The sequence below is a fragment of the Pelophylax lessonae genome (genome assembly GCF_965119305.1).
Source record: "Pelophylax lessonae genome assembly, chromosome: 1".
Lineage (NCBI taxonomy): Eukaryota > Metazoa > Chordata > Amphibia > Anura > Ranidae > Pelophylax > Pelophylax lessonae.
In genome coordinates, this window is record NC_138768.1 from 355,926,997 (window position 1) to 355,945,976 (window position 18,980).

Here is an 18,980-nt window from a genome sequence, read left to right on the forward strand (position 1 = left end):
CCAAGAATGTTGCCTTTTTGGTAGTGATCACTTCGGCTCGCAGGGTGTCGGAGCTTGCGGCCTTGTCCTGCAACTCTCCCTACTTGGTGATTCACTTGGATAAGGTGGTCTTACGACCTAACCCTTCTTATCTTCCGAAGAGGATCTCGGAATTTCACCTCAATGAGGACATTGTCTTGCCTTCGCTTTGCGCGAAGCCTAAGCATCCAAAGGAGGTGGCCTCGGAAGGGCATGGCAGCGTCGGCTGCGACCATCGCCAAATGGATCAGACAGACCATTGTGCAAGCCTATGCTTTGAAGGGGAAGGTTCCTCCTTTCCCTGTGAAGGCGCACTCTACCAGGTCTTTGAGTACGTCTTGGGCCTATTGTCATCAGGCTTCTGTGGCCCAGGTGTGTAAGGCGGCGACTTGGTCGTCAGTTCACACCTTCTCCAAATTCTACAAGGTGGATGTTCAGGCATCGGCGGATGCTTCCTTTGGCCGCAAAGTTCTTAGTGCGGCAGTGCCTTAGGGTCCCTTATTTTGGGTCCTTGGCTGTTGGGATGTCTTTATCCCTAGGTTACTTGTTTTCCTGGGTTGTTGCTCCTGTTGAGCACGTTCTTTTCCTGTTGCCCAGTTGGTTTCCTTACTTTGGTAAGGTTCCTTTTTCTCTGATGTGGGTACTGCGTTGCTTTAGGCGTGGCTGCGTTTTTTCCCACCCCTCATGTCTACACTGCTATGGGACGTCCCCATTAGTGATGAATATGAAGTGGCAGGGACTGTCGGAGGACGTAAGAGAAAACGGAATTTTTGTAAAATCTTACCTGTAAAATTCCTTTCTCTGAGTCCTCCGACAGTCGCCGCCCCCGCCCCTCTTTTGGGGTTTGTTTATGTACTCTACTGCTATGCTACGGAAACTGAGTTGGGAATGCAGGAAGCAGGGAGGTATTGACTGAGGGGACCACCCCCTAGGGGTGGGATATGCTAAAAGCTTTGATATTAATAAGTTTTGTTGCCTAGCTACTCCTGCGGAGCAAAGGTCAATAACCCCATTAGTGATGAATATGAAGTGGCGGTGACTGTCGGAGGACTCAGAGAAAGGAATTTTACAGGTAAGATTTTACAAAAATTCCGTTTTTATCACCCTTAGCAACTACAGCTGCTACTGAATGTTCTTTACCTCCTGAAGATCAGTACGCTGTGACCAGTAACCACACTTTCTCTGTATGTAATTCATTGGAGGCTCCCCCTGCAGTACCTTTACCCATAGCAACGTCTCAGGCCTCTTCCTGTACTTCTGCTACTCCTCCCTCTATTCTCCCCAATACTGTTCCTACTCTTCCGTCAGCTGTGCACTCTAGTCAGCACAATGCAAATATTTGCAGGACTCCAGTGTCTAAGCCCAGAAAGTAACAGAACTTTTCTCCTGCTCCTCCAACTCTGCCACTATCCATGTAGCCTACTGATGGTGTCCAGTCCTCCTCCATGCTGTCACTTCCTGATGAGATCCAGTCCTCCTCCTTGCTGCCGCCTGCTGATGAGATCCAGTCCTCCTCCATTCTGCCACCTGCTAATAGTGTCCAGTCCTTCTCCATGCTGCCACCTGCTAATGGTGTCCAGTCCTCCTCCATGCTGCCACCTGTTGATGGTGTCCAATCCTCCTCCATGCTGCCGCCTGCTGATGGTGTTCAGTCCTTCTCCATGCTGCCACCAAGCCTGCTGTCTGTTGCCAAGCCTGCCGCGGATGACCTGCCATCTTTTGCCAAGCCTGCCGCCAGTGACCTGCCATCTGTTGCCAAGCCTGCTGCCGGTGACCGGCCATCTTTTACCCAGCTGGGCTATGCTGATACCTGGGCCGCTGCCCAGCTGGGCTAGGCCAATTCATTAGTTGCTGTTAAGCTGGACTCTGTTGCTCCTGCCGGCTGATGTGTCTGAGGCTTCTGAAGTTCCAGTGTTATGTGGCATAAATGGGTTGTCTGTGTGGGTTAAGATCCCTACTTTTGCCCGTCCTACGTTATTTTCACAGCCAGCTGTTCCTGTTATGCCAAGGCCAGGAGGTCCAGATATCCACTCTGAACATGAGAACTGCATCTGTTGTTACAGCCCCAGTAGTAGAGGTCCTATGGGAAAGGTTGGTGTTCCATTTGAACTTTGTCCTGACCCAGGAGTCATCTCTACGATCCCTGGCACATTTGGGGACTGAGCGGTGTAACCTATGCCCTGGGTAGACCTGAGCGGCAGGTAAAATACAGAGCAGTCTCTAGCAACAGCGAAAGATAATGTCTACTTGTGAGGGGACACCCTAGTTCTGGCTGAGTGGGCACTAAAGTACCCTGAAAAATGTCTTCTCTTATGATAACGCATCATCTGGCCCTTAAGCTGCAGGTTGGGGACTAGTGCTTTAGGAAATTGCACAGTTTGGTGAATCTCTTTTTAAGAAAGATGCCTTGCACTGAGCTCAGATTGTGCTAGGAAGAATATTTGCTTGGAGTTTGTATACATACCTAATCAATTGGGCTACTGCTCATGATTTGGTCTTGGCCTCTTAAAAAAAAAAAAAAGAACAGTATGCATTTTACAACTATTGACTTTGTTCTACAGCCTTGGATTTCCAATCTTCCTTATTATCACCTCCGTATCTTAGCCTACAGGTACTGTACCTCCTCTAGCTTGCCTTTATACATTTTCTCAGCGTCTCTCTCATTTGCTATTCTCCTTACATGATCTATTCATCTTACTTTAAAAATCTTTATTACATTTTAATAGTTGCAATATTCAATACATACTCTGTGCATCATTATCAAATGTAAAAATGACTTTGTCAAAACAACAGATATAAGCAAGAATGGTTACTAGGTGCTAATATGGCAAAACTATCTGTCATTACAGAGGTATGCCCAACTTGTCCTAATAATATCAAGTCAGGAGTTAGATAGCAGGGAAAATAGTTCAGAAGTGCCAATTGTACAGTTATTTCAGTGAATAACAGCACATATCATGGGCAGAATTTTAGGTGGAGCAGGCTGGCTGGTACTTGTGGTGCACCACCATGGATGTAAGCAGGACGGCAGGGACTGGTGCATAAGTGGATCAGGTCAAAGCAGGCCAAGAAGTAACAGTCTGATAACACAGGAGAGTCAAGAAGAAGCTAGGTCAAGTAAAAGCATACAATGTATCATCCACTATCACAAGCACTGGTGGTGTATGCAACAGGTGCTTTAAACATGAATAGGCAAGTAACTTTCCAGACACCATCATTTTCAGGTAAGAGCACTCTCAAGTGAGTTTTGCTCAGCCTGAATCATGGTACTGACACATAAGTGCAATAAACACAAATCAATCAAAGGGAAAACCAGCTTTGTGTAAACATGCCAAGACGATTTCATAGATCACTAATTATTTGCATTATTTATTTGAATAATAAATGAAGACTTCTCAGAATTATTTAATGGGTCAATGAGATCTTTAGTTTGATGATAAAGCTGTGATGAGAAAATCATATGTAGAAAGAGTTGCAGCTGTAAAAGGACTGTCACCCCTTACGTTGTTGTTAAGGTCTGTATGACTAGGTGTGCTGCCGTATACCAAACTGAAATGTATTACTAATATTTATTTTTTACATATGTACTGGTTTGGAACACCATGAAACCATTCCAAATACAAATATGTACAAATAGATGGAACAAAGGTATATGTGCAAACAGAGGATGGGTTCGCAAACAGAGGATGGGTTCATGGAAAGACTCAGTTAGCATTTATATTTAGAAATATGGAAAATTATTTAGAGTATGCACATGCTTTACATAATCTAATAGTAAGGCAGTCAAGCATGCACGGAGGATAAAGAGCAGAGATCAAATCATAGGTTGTTTTCTATGCTTTTTTACAATTCTTTTATTTGCAGCCTCTATAATATAGCATGTACCACTCAGGATTCATAAGAAAGTAGGAGGCATTGATTGTCAAGAATTCTTAGCATTATCCAGATGATAATCTTCTAATTCAATAGTAACATCTACTTGTTTAACAACAGAATTTTTTTTCAGACTGACAGTTTAAAGAATTCATTCTACTCAAAGGTTTCAATCATAGGTTTAGGCCATATGGAAGATGGAAAGGCAGGGAATTCCAATAGATGAAAGTCTTCACACCAGGATTTACACTGTCTTTTCACATTCTAGCTAGTAAGCAGAGCATAAATACTACTTACAAACCTTGAGTCTATCTGACCAATAATCTTTTGCAATCCAGTTGAGATAGGTTAAAAAATTATGATTCTGTGCAGGAGGTTTTACTGGACAGGAAGGCATTGTATTGGGTACTAAGATTAGAGAACATAAAAGTGCCCAAAATATCATCATGTCCTTTAAAAAATTATTTGGTCCATTATTTTAAAGGTAGGTCTAAACCAGGGATGTCCAAAGTACGGCTCTCTAGCTCTTGCAGAACTACACGTCCCATGAGGCATTGTAAAACTCTGAAATTTACAGACATGACTAGGCATGATGGGAATTGTTGTTCCTCAACAACTGGAGGGCCATAGTTTAGAGACCCCTTGTCTAAACCCTAACTGAGCAATATTTAGCTTTATAAATCACTATGTATCATTAACCTTGCATCTACTTCTTGCACTACAGCAATAGTTGCATGGAATTTGTCAGGGTAGGATAACTCACAGCAGTGGACCTTGCCTGGGTAATGTGTGCTGAAACAGCCGCTTTTATAGGGAGCAAGTGTGCCAAGGCAACAATGCAGGAGCACACTTGACAGTCAAGGAAAAATAGTTGTCCCCCCAATTTAGCATGAAGGGCCTAAATGAGGATACAAGCCTGAAGCACCAGACAGGGCCGACCCTACCACGGGTCCTGCTAGGTCCATTGGACCAAGGCAGCTATTTGAGAGGGGTGGCAAATTGTCTCCTGGAATTTTTTTCTAGTAGATTTGTGTGTCATCAGTTTGTGGCGCGTTACGGGCAGCATTTTCCCATCTCATACTGCCGCCCGTAGTGCAAATATAGGTGGCAGAGCGTCTCCTCCGGGGAACGTCCCTCACGTGATCGTGGTGTGCGCAATCACGTCAGACATCAGGGCAGGCTGGATATTCTAGGGTGGTGGGACAGACAGTGGACGTTTGGTGGATTGGTCTGGTGGCAAATTATGGAAGATGATAACATATAATATATAATAATAATAATATATAATATTTTTGAAATTTTTTATTTATATATAAAAAAGAAAAATTAGGACCTTGACCAGTGCCACATCCTGGTAAACTGTAGGAAAAAATGTTGCAGAACACTGTCCTGCTTGTGGTGGACTTTAAAGGCACTCGCATTTGATTTATTTAAACATCATTAAAATTATGGTAGACACCATATTATCATTTTAAAATACAAAATATACGAAGGCATATTGGAAATAGAATTGTGGCATAACATTACACCTCTGTAAATACACTTCACACCAGAGGTAGAGGAAGTAGTTGGTCGACACGTTTCACTTTCTGCTTTTTCAAGCCACAAATACGCCACATTCAACTAATTATGAAGACAAAAGATGTCATTAACATACATTTCCACAAATTAAAACAGTAGAGATATTTTGTCAGTGTTTACATATTCAAAAAGAATAGCCACTTAGACACTTAAGGTGCAGGTCAAGCTCTAATGCCTGGGGGGGGGGGGGGGCGAGCACAGGGGAAAAAAAAGATAGGACTAATATATCTTGATTTTTAAGGCACTAGATATAGTATAGTATTTTTAGGAAATGGGAATACATGTGTACATAATCTTAACGTCACTAATTATTAGTGCGTAGGCAAACAAATTTATATTTATAATAAACTCGGAAGGACTGAAAGCACAAATTACACTCTAATTACCCTATGATATTCTGGTTCATTTTATGGGATAGGTCCCTTTAAGCCAGCTATGTCCTGTTTTGAAATAGCATCATGGTGCCCTGTAAATTGGGATACATACACATGTATTCTATCTTCCCATAGCCATATTTTCTCTATATATAGGACTATTGATATTTGTGTTTTGAGTTTGAATTGATTTTTCAATGTCATTTGCTGTAATTGTATTTGTAGTTGCCTTTGTATATCATCATGGATGTGCTGTATGCAGGCCTTGGTTCACACTACTCACGGACGGGCACATGCTTCCCATATCCAGCCTTCGGGTTGGATGGGCAATCCTTTCTGGTTGTGGCAGTGTGTCTATTTTTGTCTGCCCTGAATGGGCTGATGGAGGACACTATGTCCTTTTTATATGTGGCTTTTTGGTCCATGAGGACATTGTGGGGTTCCCCTTTTTTCTTTTTCTTTCCATTTTTGTTTACTACCGTTCCCGTTTTCCGCTCTGCCCACTCCCTGCCCCTTCTGTTAGCTTCAAATAGCTTCTGGTTGCCATCTGCCGTGACTTGACAAAGCACATGCACGCAAAACATGTAGTCACAACAACGAGAAGCTTGCATTCCACGCCGGTCTGTGCTCCGCTCTGCCCATGGCTCACTGACGCTTGTGACGCTTGTGTGAGGAGGTTCCCGGAAGTGACGTGAGGTCCGGTGATTGTGTGCAACGGCCGACACACACGCCGGGCTGTCCTCCATCTCTGTCTCTACTTTCCATCAGGATCCACTCCCTGTCCCCTACAGGATCTGGCCAATTGGTATTCCACCAGACTGAGTGGGACCCCCACAATACCCTCATGTGACACCTAGGACCTGAAGACCGGTGGTTGGTTGATGCATTTTAATTGGTAACTTCAGTAAACCTTTAACCGTTACAATTTATTGACTTTTTGTTATCCAGTGGTATCCAGCCTTATATACTACCGCTATGTGCCATCTCTCCTTCTAGTCCTTCTACTTTACGCAATTCATCCTGTGCTTGGAATTTGGCAGCACTGTATGTGGTATCAATTTTAAGGAATTTTCCTTTTTCATTGCCTCCATTACCATACTCTTGTGGTTAATGGTTCCAGTACCCCAAAAGGTGGTCGTCCAGAGGTCCAGTGCCAGGACTATTTTGGCTGTTTTCTATGGGGTTAATTAGTCCAACTGGGATTGCTTGGCAGCCTTGCGCAGTCATTAGTTACAGTTTTTTATAAGTAAGGGTGTTTGCGTCATGTGGCCATGCCCTCTGAAGAAGTCGTAATGACGAAACATGTCTGGGTGGGACCACGCGACACCCACGGCTGCTCTGTCTCCACCCGGGATCGCCGCTTTCACATTGAAGACAGGTGAAGGAGACCGAGCAGGTTATATAATGTGAACTAGCAGAAGGAGCAGGTTATATAGTTTGTTCGTCTTAATATGCTGTGAATTTTTTTATCCAGTGTGAGTGCATTTTATGAAGGGGGGTTTTGGCTATTAAGTAAATCTTATTTGATTGTATTATGCTATGTAGCCCCCTCTTTTCTTCCCATATGATTTTGAGTTCTATTGCTCTGGCCTATCATTATCCAATGGTAAAAAATAATACAGGATGAGATCCCTACTAAGGATGATCGAACTTTTGAAAAGTTTGGTTCGACCAGAACACCCGAATTTTCCAAAAGTTCGGTTCGGATTTCAGAACCCCATTGAAATCAATGGGACCCGAACTTTGGTAATCAAAAAACACAATTTTGAAGCCCTAAAACCCAATAAATGCCCCTAAAAAGTGCCTAGGGTTCTGGGTCATGCCCCATTAACTATTAATCACACAAAAAAAGTTCTTAAAAATTGTCATTTTTGATAAAAAAGCCAATTATTGAAAAAATTAAAAAAAAAGAGAGATTTTTTTATTTTTACTTTGGATTTAGTATCTGGGGGGTCTAAAAGGTGTGCATGTGAAGTTTCAGCTCTGTAGCATGTCCAGAACCATGAAAAAAAAAAGATAATTTTCAGTAGAACAGGGATGTGGGTCGGGACCCTCCTTTAACTTTAACACCTATATGACCTTTTTTTCTGGTTCTGGACATGCTACAGAGCTGAAACTTCACAGGTACACCTTTTAGACCCCCCCAGACACAAAATCACACAAAAAAAGTTCTTAAAAATTGTCATTTTTGATCAAAAAAAGCCAATTATTGAAAAATTAAAAAAAAAAAGAGATTTTTTGATTTTTACTTTGGATTTAGTATCTGGGGGGGTCTAAAAGGTGTACATGTGAAGTTTCAGCTCTGTAGCATGTCTAGAACCAGAAAAAAAAAAGATTGTTTGTATTAGAAAACTTTCTGACAGGGGGTTTGCTTCGCTCCTGTAACACCTTGCCGGTTTAATAGAAGGCATTTTTGTTGGGATCTTTCCAGTCAGGAAAAACATCTGAACTTGTGTATAGTGGTACTGTGCACAAGTTCTGATGTTTTGCCTGCCTCCAAAAACCCCCAAAAAATGCCAGCAAAAACACACCTGGGCATTTTTTTTTGACGCTAGCGTTTTTTTTGGCATTTTTTTGGGTTCTTTTGAGGCAGGCAAAACATCTGAACATGTGTATAGGGGGTATATATAGACATATATGTCTGAATATATACCCCTAGACATATATAGGTGTGATAGTAGCAGAAATATATTACTGTAAATGATTTCATTAGCGCAAACATTTGTTTCTGCTACTATCACACCTATATATGTCTAGGGGTATATATTCAGACATATATGTGTATATATACCCCCTATACACATGTTCAGATGTCATGTCTGACATCAAACATGTCCTCAAAAAAGCACTGGCAGTGGCAGCCCCTGCAGCATAAAAAATGCTTGGCTGGTGAGAAGCCATATTCCAGTTCCGAAGCTATTCAGAGAAATTATTATTTCTCTATAGCGGTCACCCTGCTATGGAAGGGTTTTGTCACCCTGCCATAGCAGTCACTGCCAGTTAACCCTACACTACACTACGGCCCCCTGACACTTAACACTTTCCCTACAGAAACTAAATTTTTGAAGCTAACTAAAGTGTAAAGGAGCACTCTAACTACACTAGATATCCCTTTCCTCACACTAATAAATAGCTAAATGACACTTTTAAAGTAAAATTAACAGAACTGCTTCCACTCTCTTCCATGTCCAGTATAACAATGCTAGGAATATGGCGGGGGCGATCTTATATACTGGGGGGCGTATTCACTAATGATTGGTCTAGGGACCCCCTAGTCACTCCAATCACATTCCTAGCATTCTCCTGCCCCCTCAATTGGCTTTTGCTAATGGTTCCGGTCCAATCACGGGCTTTTAAAGCCCATTTCCTGAAGCATTGCATTTTGGGCGGTTCTGGTTTCCGAATTCCGAACTTTTTGGGCAAAAAGTTCTAAATTCGGCCGAACCTCGAACACCCAATGTTCGGGCCAAACCGATGGTGGACCCGAACCGTTCGATCATCCCTAATCCCTACTCCTGTTTTGTGATCATCAGAATATTCCCCATGAGGGGTTATTGATATGAGGCATAATTAACCAGTTTTTCTGGTGAGTGCAATACATATTAGGAAGTGGTGCACACGTGGTGTGGAGAAGGCACTTTCATCGATTGATTCATCTGGAGGAAATCAATATGGGATGGATTGATGAACTCTGTTTAGGAGTCACTGTTTGAAAAGAAACGTGGTTTTATATTGGTTTTATATTAATTGAAATGTTCTATTGTTTTATGTTATGTGATTTTATAGTGGCAGCACCACTTGCATAACATTGAGTTTTGGAATCCTTTGCTTCATAAGCGCTGGGGTCGGGGGACTTTTGTTACCTTGAATTCTTTTTATAAAGATCTACTTAATATTTATTTTTTCTTAAACATACAATTTGCAATAACTAGTATTAAATAATACTGTATCTATTCTCTATTATGAATTGTTTTAATTATATGTTTTCAAATAACCTCAGACTAACTTAATTTGTACCCGTTCGAAATTATAAGCAATAAAAGATTTGTCAGAATGAGAAACATGACAGGTTTAATTTAGAGTAACTTACAGATCTCTCTTATAAGCTGTCTTGTGCTACAACCGTCACCTAACCCTAAGCAGCTGGCATTTGAAGTAAAATAATCACCCAACAAATTGTGTATTTATATAATATACACACTAAATTAAAAAAAACAATCTTATCTAGTAATTCAAATCATATACTATATAACCATACACCTACTGTATATCAGCAATTGCAATAATATATAACAACGTGTACCACATAAATTAAACAGATCAACAAATTGTGTATCACATTAGTATAAAAAACAAAAACACAATAACAAATCTCAAAAAGTGAACATAGAAAATCAAAAACTTGAAGTCAATGAAGTGCAAACAAATTACTGCGTCCATAAATTACATCTTCTAATATCCTTGTGCAATATGTGAAGTCCTAAATATACTGGGATGCCAAAATGATTGTGGCCTCCACCTTCCATGGTGCGCACACGCTTACCTTCCTGGATAGACCTTTGTATCAAAAGGTCATGCAGAGCATGACCCCTCTAAAGCCAGGACAGGGCTAACTCCATAGACAAATTCAGCTCACTAGATGCAGATCTCTCAGTAGAATGATGAACTCAAAAAAGATAAAAGGAAACCATAGTGCTATCCATATTTTTAAAGATAAAAGTGTTTCAAATCAGGCTCATCTGGTAAATGCAGGAAAACATCCATCAAGGGCTGGTGCAGCACACACTCTCACTGTTCACAGAACATGATCCCTTCCCCTCCAGGCAGTCCTTTGCAGCACCTCCCACATGCACAATCTCCTTATTCCATCCAAATAGTTTAGTCAATCTTGACTTCATCAGGGGTATGGCTCAAGGAGATACTGCTAAATATTTATACACTTCAGTACCTGAGCACTCATCTTTGTAGGCTAAATACACTGATACACTAGTGCAGCATTATAAATGAAGTGGGCAGGTGAACCTAGATGGATCATGGGTATAATATAACATACATAATTAACAAATAATAGTAAATAAAAATATATAGGAGTATGTGTACTGTAATATGTTTCAATTCATGAAAAATATATATGCAAATATCCAATCAAGTATCTGAAATGGGACTATATATAACATGTCTACCAAATGGCACCATTCCACATTTACAAAGTGGTTCATATAAAACTCCCTCTTCCACTGGAAGTCACTTGCCTGAAACTACTACTTCACAGAAAATATATTATATAGTGTATAAGCTGGTCCGGGCAGCACACACCCTGCAAGAAACCAGAGCCTTTAGGTTCAAAGCAGACAACAGAGATCACCCAAACTCCAATGTGTAGAAAAAAAAAACAGTCTAGTCTGCAGCACCTTGTCGAGGCAGAGGGAAGTGGAGTGGATTTCACAATTACACACCATTCATCCTAAGGGGTTAAACAAAGATTATGATTTACATTTGCTCTTGTTAATGTTTTTATAAGATGCTATTTTTATTATTTTCAAGTGTCTATATGAACTAACCAGAGATACTGTGATATTATTTGTCCTCTGAATATTTGCTGATGTGTTTGATTACATTGCATCATAATTTAAGTGATTCAGGTGTTGCTAATTTCCAGTCTAGGAGAGATTTGTTATTTAGCCCACATTCACATTGGTCCAATTTGACATGCGATTTCACATGTCAATTCACATGTTAAATCAGAGCCAATTGTCGGCAATTGCACCGTCCGAATTGGTACGACGCCAACTTTGCGGCGCCGCACTCATTTCCAAAAGTAGTTTCTGTACTACTTTTGGCAACCTTGGGGGGCGATTTCCATAGACATCTGTGCAGGAACCCGCACAGATGTCTGTGAAATCGCCCCTGAAGTCGGACTGAAATGCCAGCTTGATATCGGTCGAGTTCAGCTGAACTCACACGATTTCAAAACAGACTCAATATTTGAGTTTGGGTTGTGTGCTTGTTACACCTGATAAAGGATCCTGACAGATCTGAAACTGTTGTAGCTTTATGAGTTTTTAACTCTCTTAATAAATTTACAAGGTGCTACAGACTGGACTTTTTTGTTTATATATTACTGTGCAAACGATTCATTCGGGTGTGAAGAAAAAAATCTAAATCAATTCAATACTCGGTGTGACTACCCTTTGGCTTTAGACCAGCATCAATTCTTACACTTGCACACTTGCACAAAGTCATAGATTTTGTAGGATTAGAGTCAGGTGTATGCTTAAACAATTATACCAAGCAGGTGCTAATGATCATGAATTTCATATGTAGTTTGAAACACAGTCATTACCTGAAAAATAAACAGCTGTGTAGCAGGCTTTAAATGGGTGATGAACAGCCAAACTCTGCTATTAAGGTGAGGTTGTGGAAGACTGTTTCATGTCACAGGTCATACACCATGGCAAGATTGAGAACAGCAACAAGACACAAGGTAGTTATACTGCAGCAGGAAGAAGGAGTAACGCCGCTCTAGGTGACGGTGGAGGCTCCTAGGGGATTGAGTGCAGGTCCAGTCCGTGGTCTTGCTAATGTATTCAATGAAAAACAAGTGACCGCACCTCAAAATACACACAATAACAGAGCATGGTTAACGCGTTTCACAAAATTAATCCCTTAGTCGTAACCTGCGACAGCAAGGTTTCCCCTAGGAAAAGATTTCAAAGCAGACTGGGGTTTAAAAATCCTAATGCAGCCATCACATCTGAGAATTGGTAAGCTGCAATATAATAAATGTTTGCACTAGTAGAATTTTGTTTGAAATATTTTGTTTTAGAAGGTTTGTTTGATTTTCTAATCATTAGTTGGGTCAAATGTTGTTTGTTTACGATCACAGGGACAAGAAAATTAGAAGGAGCAGGGTGAAAATGTTTGATCCAGTGAACTAATTTCTAACAGTGTATGTAGTTTTCAGTTTGGCGAAGTCGATTCATTCCAAAAAAGCAAATTCAATTTTGAACTACTATTAAACGTCAGATTGTCATTTGTCAGGTAATTGAATGTACTGACGATTTTTGTACAAAGTGTTGTACAAATTTTAATAGGTATTCTCATTCAAAAGTTTACCTGTGTATATTCTGCTTTACAGAGCTGGAAAGATATTTTATATAACATTATCCACTGTTACAGATTTAAGCCTTTAACATATAAGATGATTTCAAAGAGGCAACTACGCCTTTCAATTGTAAAAGGTCCCTTTCAACTTCATGCAGCAACAAGTTGATGTACACATCAACTTTTCTTCTACCTTGTGAAGAAAAGTCCAACTCTGGCCTAACCTGTTCTTTTTTTCTATAATGTGGAATTACCGGTACCTCTATTTTTAAATGCAGAATCACATTTGTGTTTGCTCCTTTTCTAATCCACTCAATCTACTTTAAAATCTCTAGTTAGCTTTTTGGCTGCTGGGTAACTTTCAGACTTTAAACTGTCCATCATATTCTCCTTACTGGGCTGGTTGTCAGGGACCAACCCCCTTTAGTCCTTTGGATTTCAAATTCTGTTGTCATGGTGGCACTGATATCACAAGTGAGTGCTATGTGCTGTGGTCTCCATGCTAATGCAGCCCAGGCAGTAACACATATGCTCTATCATTGGCTCCAGTATATCTTAGCAGCAATGACAGTGCTAGCAAAATTGGTCCTGCCACAGGTCCTAGAACAGGAAAAGTGTAAATGTCCTCTTGACCCTGCTTAGTACTGTAGTGATGATAGGGGGATTGTCTGCTTTCCTATAACCCAGTGATGGCGAAAATTGGCACCCCAGATGTTTTAGAACTACATTTCCCATGATGCTCAACTACACTGCAGAGTGCATGAGCATCATGGGAAATGGAGTTCCAAAACATCTGGGGTGCCAAGGTTCGCCATCACTGCTATAACCACTTAATAAGTTACCCGCAAGCTTTCCCACACTAGCACTCTTCCAAGAGCCAGCCTAGTAAATGAGTCCTGACTGAATGCTCTTGGTAAATGTAGTCTAACAGGTTAGACTGAGTAAAACTTATATTGTACTTGACTGACTTCTCCGATCAGCAGCAACAATTAAAGACTTTTAGCAGACCAAAAAAACATGTCACAGGATGTATAAAGTGCTTTAACATAAAAATGAAGCAAAGTATTTAATATCTATTTTAAGATGGTATTTGGGGAGAAACTGAGTCAGTTTTGGGGATTTTTACTTTGTGTGCCTGGAGATGGATATTAACTTTACATTGCTTGGCTTTCCCAGGGCTGGAACATTTTTCTATCTCCTGTGCTCTAAGCTAACATTACCCAAACTAATGTCAAGGATAGACATTTTCTCTGCAGTCAGGTGAATTTGCAGCAATGTAGGAGGTAGCTGAGTGAAGTGAAGGTGAAATAGACTACACCAGTCCTGGGCAGACCAGGCAGTGTTAAAGTGTATGTTACCCCCAACATTTCATATTTCTGATTTGTGTCTGTTGTACCATGTTCTTGTGTTAAAAATAATCCTGTTTTATTTGTATCACTTCCTTTGTGTGAAATATCTAGTATTCTTGCCAGCCCCCTGCTTTCCTATTTCAAACTGACCACACTAGATATTAAAAGCATATCCTTCTCAGAATGGTATGTTTTCTGCCTGTCCTCTTGTGCTGACGGCCCCCCCCTGCACAGCTAATTACTAGGAATATCAGTGTGCTGCTCTTCCTCTACCCCTTACTGACACCCTGGCTGTGTAGTCTCCACCCCAGCTCTCTAGGCCTCTTATGCAGCAGAGGTTATGTGATCAAAAGAAAAAGGGGTATTTATAATGTTTTTTATTTACATACACAATTGTTTAGCCTTGCATTTCTGTTTTAATTGGAATAGGTTGTTTTATAAGGTGAGGGTTGACATATACTTCAAAGTGTAAATTCACCTAAAAATGGAAGTTCTGCTTTTCATCTTCCGACCCCCCCCCCATCCTCATTTACCACTTTTGGATTTTTTTCTCTGGGAGTGGGTACCTATTTCTGACAGGTACCTGCTCCTACTTCCACTTTGCTGCCTAGGCAAGCAACCTCTTGGGACATGTCACATGTCCCAGGACACTGCAGGTCCTTTCAGAAAGTGTGACTTGTGTTTGCACGGTTGGGAGCCAACTATGACACCACAGGAGGTCACATCGGAGACTTGAGGTCCAGTGAAAAACCAGCCCAGGTTTATTTAAAGTCAGCAGCTACATCATTTGCAGCTCCTGACTTTTAATTTTTGTGCAAATTCCTGAAGTCACTCTTTAAGTTAATTTTGTAACAGATGCACTTATTCTTACTATGGCAATATATACAATTTGTTGGTCACTTGTGGTAGACTGTTTGGCAACAGTAAGTAGCTACAGATGAATATTATAATTCTATTATTTCTGCTACCTCATGTAAATAGTTTCATCTTATTTCACATCCCTTTATAGAATATGTTTAATTATTCACATTAGGAACTGCTGCAGTAGAGCATAAAATCTAATTTCTTTATCATAAGGATGCAAATGCAAACAATAAGGCCTGCTCAGTCAGAAGGAAATTAAACTAACTAAATGTATTTGACTGCGACAATTAACCAGACAGGACCAAAAACCAACCCAAACTGGAGATAGTTTAATCTATAAAAAAGACTTGTAAACAATGGTAAGTATGTTTCCATACGTAGCTTAATACTGTGTATAACATCATATATTAAGAAACTAGTATAATGAAACATAATAACATATAATAAGAAATTCAAGTGTACTATAAAAAAATGTTACATACAGTATATATATATATATATATATATATATATATATATATATATATATACCTCATAGAAATATATCACAAACTATCCGATTGTTCCTAAACTTCTTAGGAAAAGCAAAAATACATTAAGTCTCATTTCAGTTAGAAGGCACCAAGAAAATACACTGAGTGCTATCTTGGTAAAAATTCAGAACAAGCTATTATGTTGACAGCAATGCCTTAAATTTATTGTGATGGTATCTTGTAATGAATGTTTTCACAGTGCATGTGATTAATATACGGAACTGACTCCTACCAAATGGAAGCTCGGAATGCTATTATATTCAGACTCACTAGCTTGCTAGAAAGATTCTTAGCATATTGTATTGTGCTCATAAAAATCCAATCTCTTTTCAATAAGGAAAAAAGGTTTCCACTTCCAGCATTGTGTAACAGTAGCTGCAGAAAAATGATGCTACAAGTGAATTTCATACCGGGGGTGACCTCTAGTGTAAAATAATAGCATTTTATGATTCCCCTGGGTTTGCCCTAAAGCACTTCAGCAATTAGACCACATTGCAAACAATATTAGACAGAACACATTAGTACATGTTTCTTTCATTTTTTTTATTTAACCCTGACAGCAAGAAATATAAACTCCAAACAAACATTAGTCATGAGATATAGATATATATATAGTATATATTGCAGACATCAGATACAGTATTAGGATATCAGATAAAATATATAAGATACTATGATATATATATATATATATATATATATATATATATATATACAATATCTCACAAAAGTGAGTACATCCCCTCACATTTTTGAAAATATTTTATTGTGTCTTTTCAAGTGACAACACTTAAGAAATTACACTTTGCTACTGCTGTAAAGTAGTGAGTGTACAGCTTGTATTACATAGTTACATAGTTAGTGAGGTTGAAAGTTGAAGAAAGACATCAGTCCGTCCAGTTCAACCTATGATGTGTGTGTGTGTCTACTGTTATCCGCACATTGCATACCCCTGTATGTTGTGGTCTTTAAGGTGCCCATCTAATCGTTTTTTTTTAAACTATCAATGCTCCCTGCTGATACGACTGTTTGCGGAAGAGAATTCCACATCCTTACTGCTCTTACACTGAAGAACCCCCTGCGTATTTTAAGGTTAAACCGCATTTCCTCTAGTTTTAGTGAGTGGCCACGTGTCTTATTGTATTTCCTTTCTCTGAATAGGTTTTTCCATATGCTAGGGCTGCAAGTACAATATTTGTACATTGATATCATATCCCCCCTCAATCGTCTCTTCTCCAGAGAGAAGAAGTTCAGTGCTTGCAGTCTTTCCTCATAACTGATGTCCTCCATTCCCCTAATTATTTTTGTTGCCCTTCTCTGGACTTTCTCCAGTTCCAGCACATCCTTCCTTAGGACCTGTGCCCAGAACTGGACAGCATACTCCAGATGAGGCCGGACCAGAGTCTTGTAGAGTGGAAGAATAATCTCTTTATTTCTGGAGTGAATCCCCTTTTTTATACATCACAGTATTCTGTTGGCTTTGCTTGCAGCGGCTTGGCATTGCATGGCACTGCCAAGCCTGTTGTCTACCAGTACCTCCAGGTCCTTTTCCATCCTAGACTCACCCAGAGGTTCCCCCCCCCCACCCAGTGAGTAGCTTGCTTTCTGGTTTCTGGCACTCAGGTGCATTACTTTACAATTTTCAACATTAAACCTCATCTGCCATGTAGTTGCCCACCCCATAATTTTGTTCAGGTCCGCTTGTAAGGTTTCCACATCCTGCCCAGAAGATATTGGCATGCTTAGTTTAGTATCATCCGCAAATACTGAGATTTTGCTCGATATCCCCTCCTCTAGATCATTTATGAATAAATTAAACAGGATTGGCCCCAGGACAGAACCCTGGGGGACCCCGCTTTCCACACCCACCCAATCTGAGTACTCCCCATTAATCACCACCCTTTGAAACCTCCCCTGGAGCCAGTTCTCTATCCAGGTACTCACCTTATGGTCCATACCTACCTTCCTTAGTTTGAACAGTAAGCATTTGTGGGGAACGGTGTCAAAGGCCTTTGCGAAGTCCAGGTACACCACATCCACAGGCTTACCTTTATCTAGTTGGCAGCTCACTTCATCATAGAAGGTTAATTGATTGGTTTGGCAAGATCGATTTTTCATGAATCCATGCTGATTACTACTAATAATACCGTTTTCATTACTAAAGTCTTGTATGTGGTCCCTTAACATCACCTCCAAAATCTTGCAGACTACTGATGTTAGGCTGACCGGCCTATAGTTACCTGGGATATATCTCGGCCCCTTTTTAAATATTGGTACCACGTTGGCTTTTTTCCAATCAGCTGGCACCATACCCGTCTGTAAACTATCCTTAAAGGTCAAGAATAATGGTCTGGCAATCACCTGGCTGAGCTCTTTAAGAACCCTCGGGTGCAAGCCATCCGGTCCCGGTGATTTATTTATGTTAAGTTTCTCTAGTTTAGTTCTAAGTCTATCTTTTGTTAGCCATGGCGGTATTTCCTGAGGTGTGTTGTTTAGTTTGGCCTTACAAGCTGGATGTAATGTTCCGGTACCTTTGGTACCCTAAATTACTCTTTTCACAAGTGTATGCGCCCCACCATTCTCTTTTGGAAAGGTGCGCATACACCTTTAAGACTGAAGCTGTCATCACTCAGCGCCGGACTAGATGGCTATTTAAATCGCTGGTTCTCACTCACATGTGTTCGTTCAAACACCCTTACCTGGATGCTAACTTGGCTTGAAGCTTTCGTGCTTGCAAGCATACCTCGCTGACGGAACCTCGCTGCGCTGATCCCTGCATCCCGCTTCCGGATCATCCGCTCCTCCTGAACCAACCTTCGGCTGTATTGCTATTAGTGCTAAGTACCCCGCAGGGGAACCCTCTATAAACTTATACTAAGCTTACACTATCTAGCTCTGCATAGTAAAGACTATTTATCACATCTGCATATCTAAATTGCTAGCTCTTAAGACTACTGCTACTTATTCCTGCACTGGGTTGATCTCTCTTGTATGTCCACCTGCTACTCTGTCATCTGCTACCATACATGATTGCTAAACCTACCTGCATCCATCTGCTACTGTCTTACCTTCAAGTGTCTGTCACCTACCACCTCCACTCAACCTGTCTCTTAAATCTTCATCACTGTGTTACTACATACATAAAGTCACTCTAGGAACCAGCTTGTTGAGTGTGTGTATTTACTAGCTGAATTAAGACCTTCCACACATGATGAGTCATTGAGGTTGGGAATGGTATCTCAGCATCTCTCTTACATGACTACTGAAGTGGAATATTTCTGCAG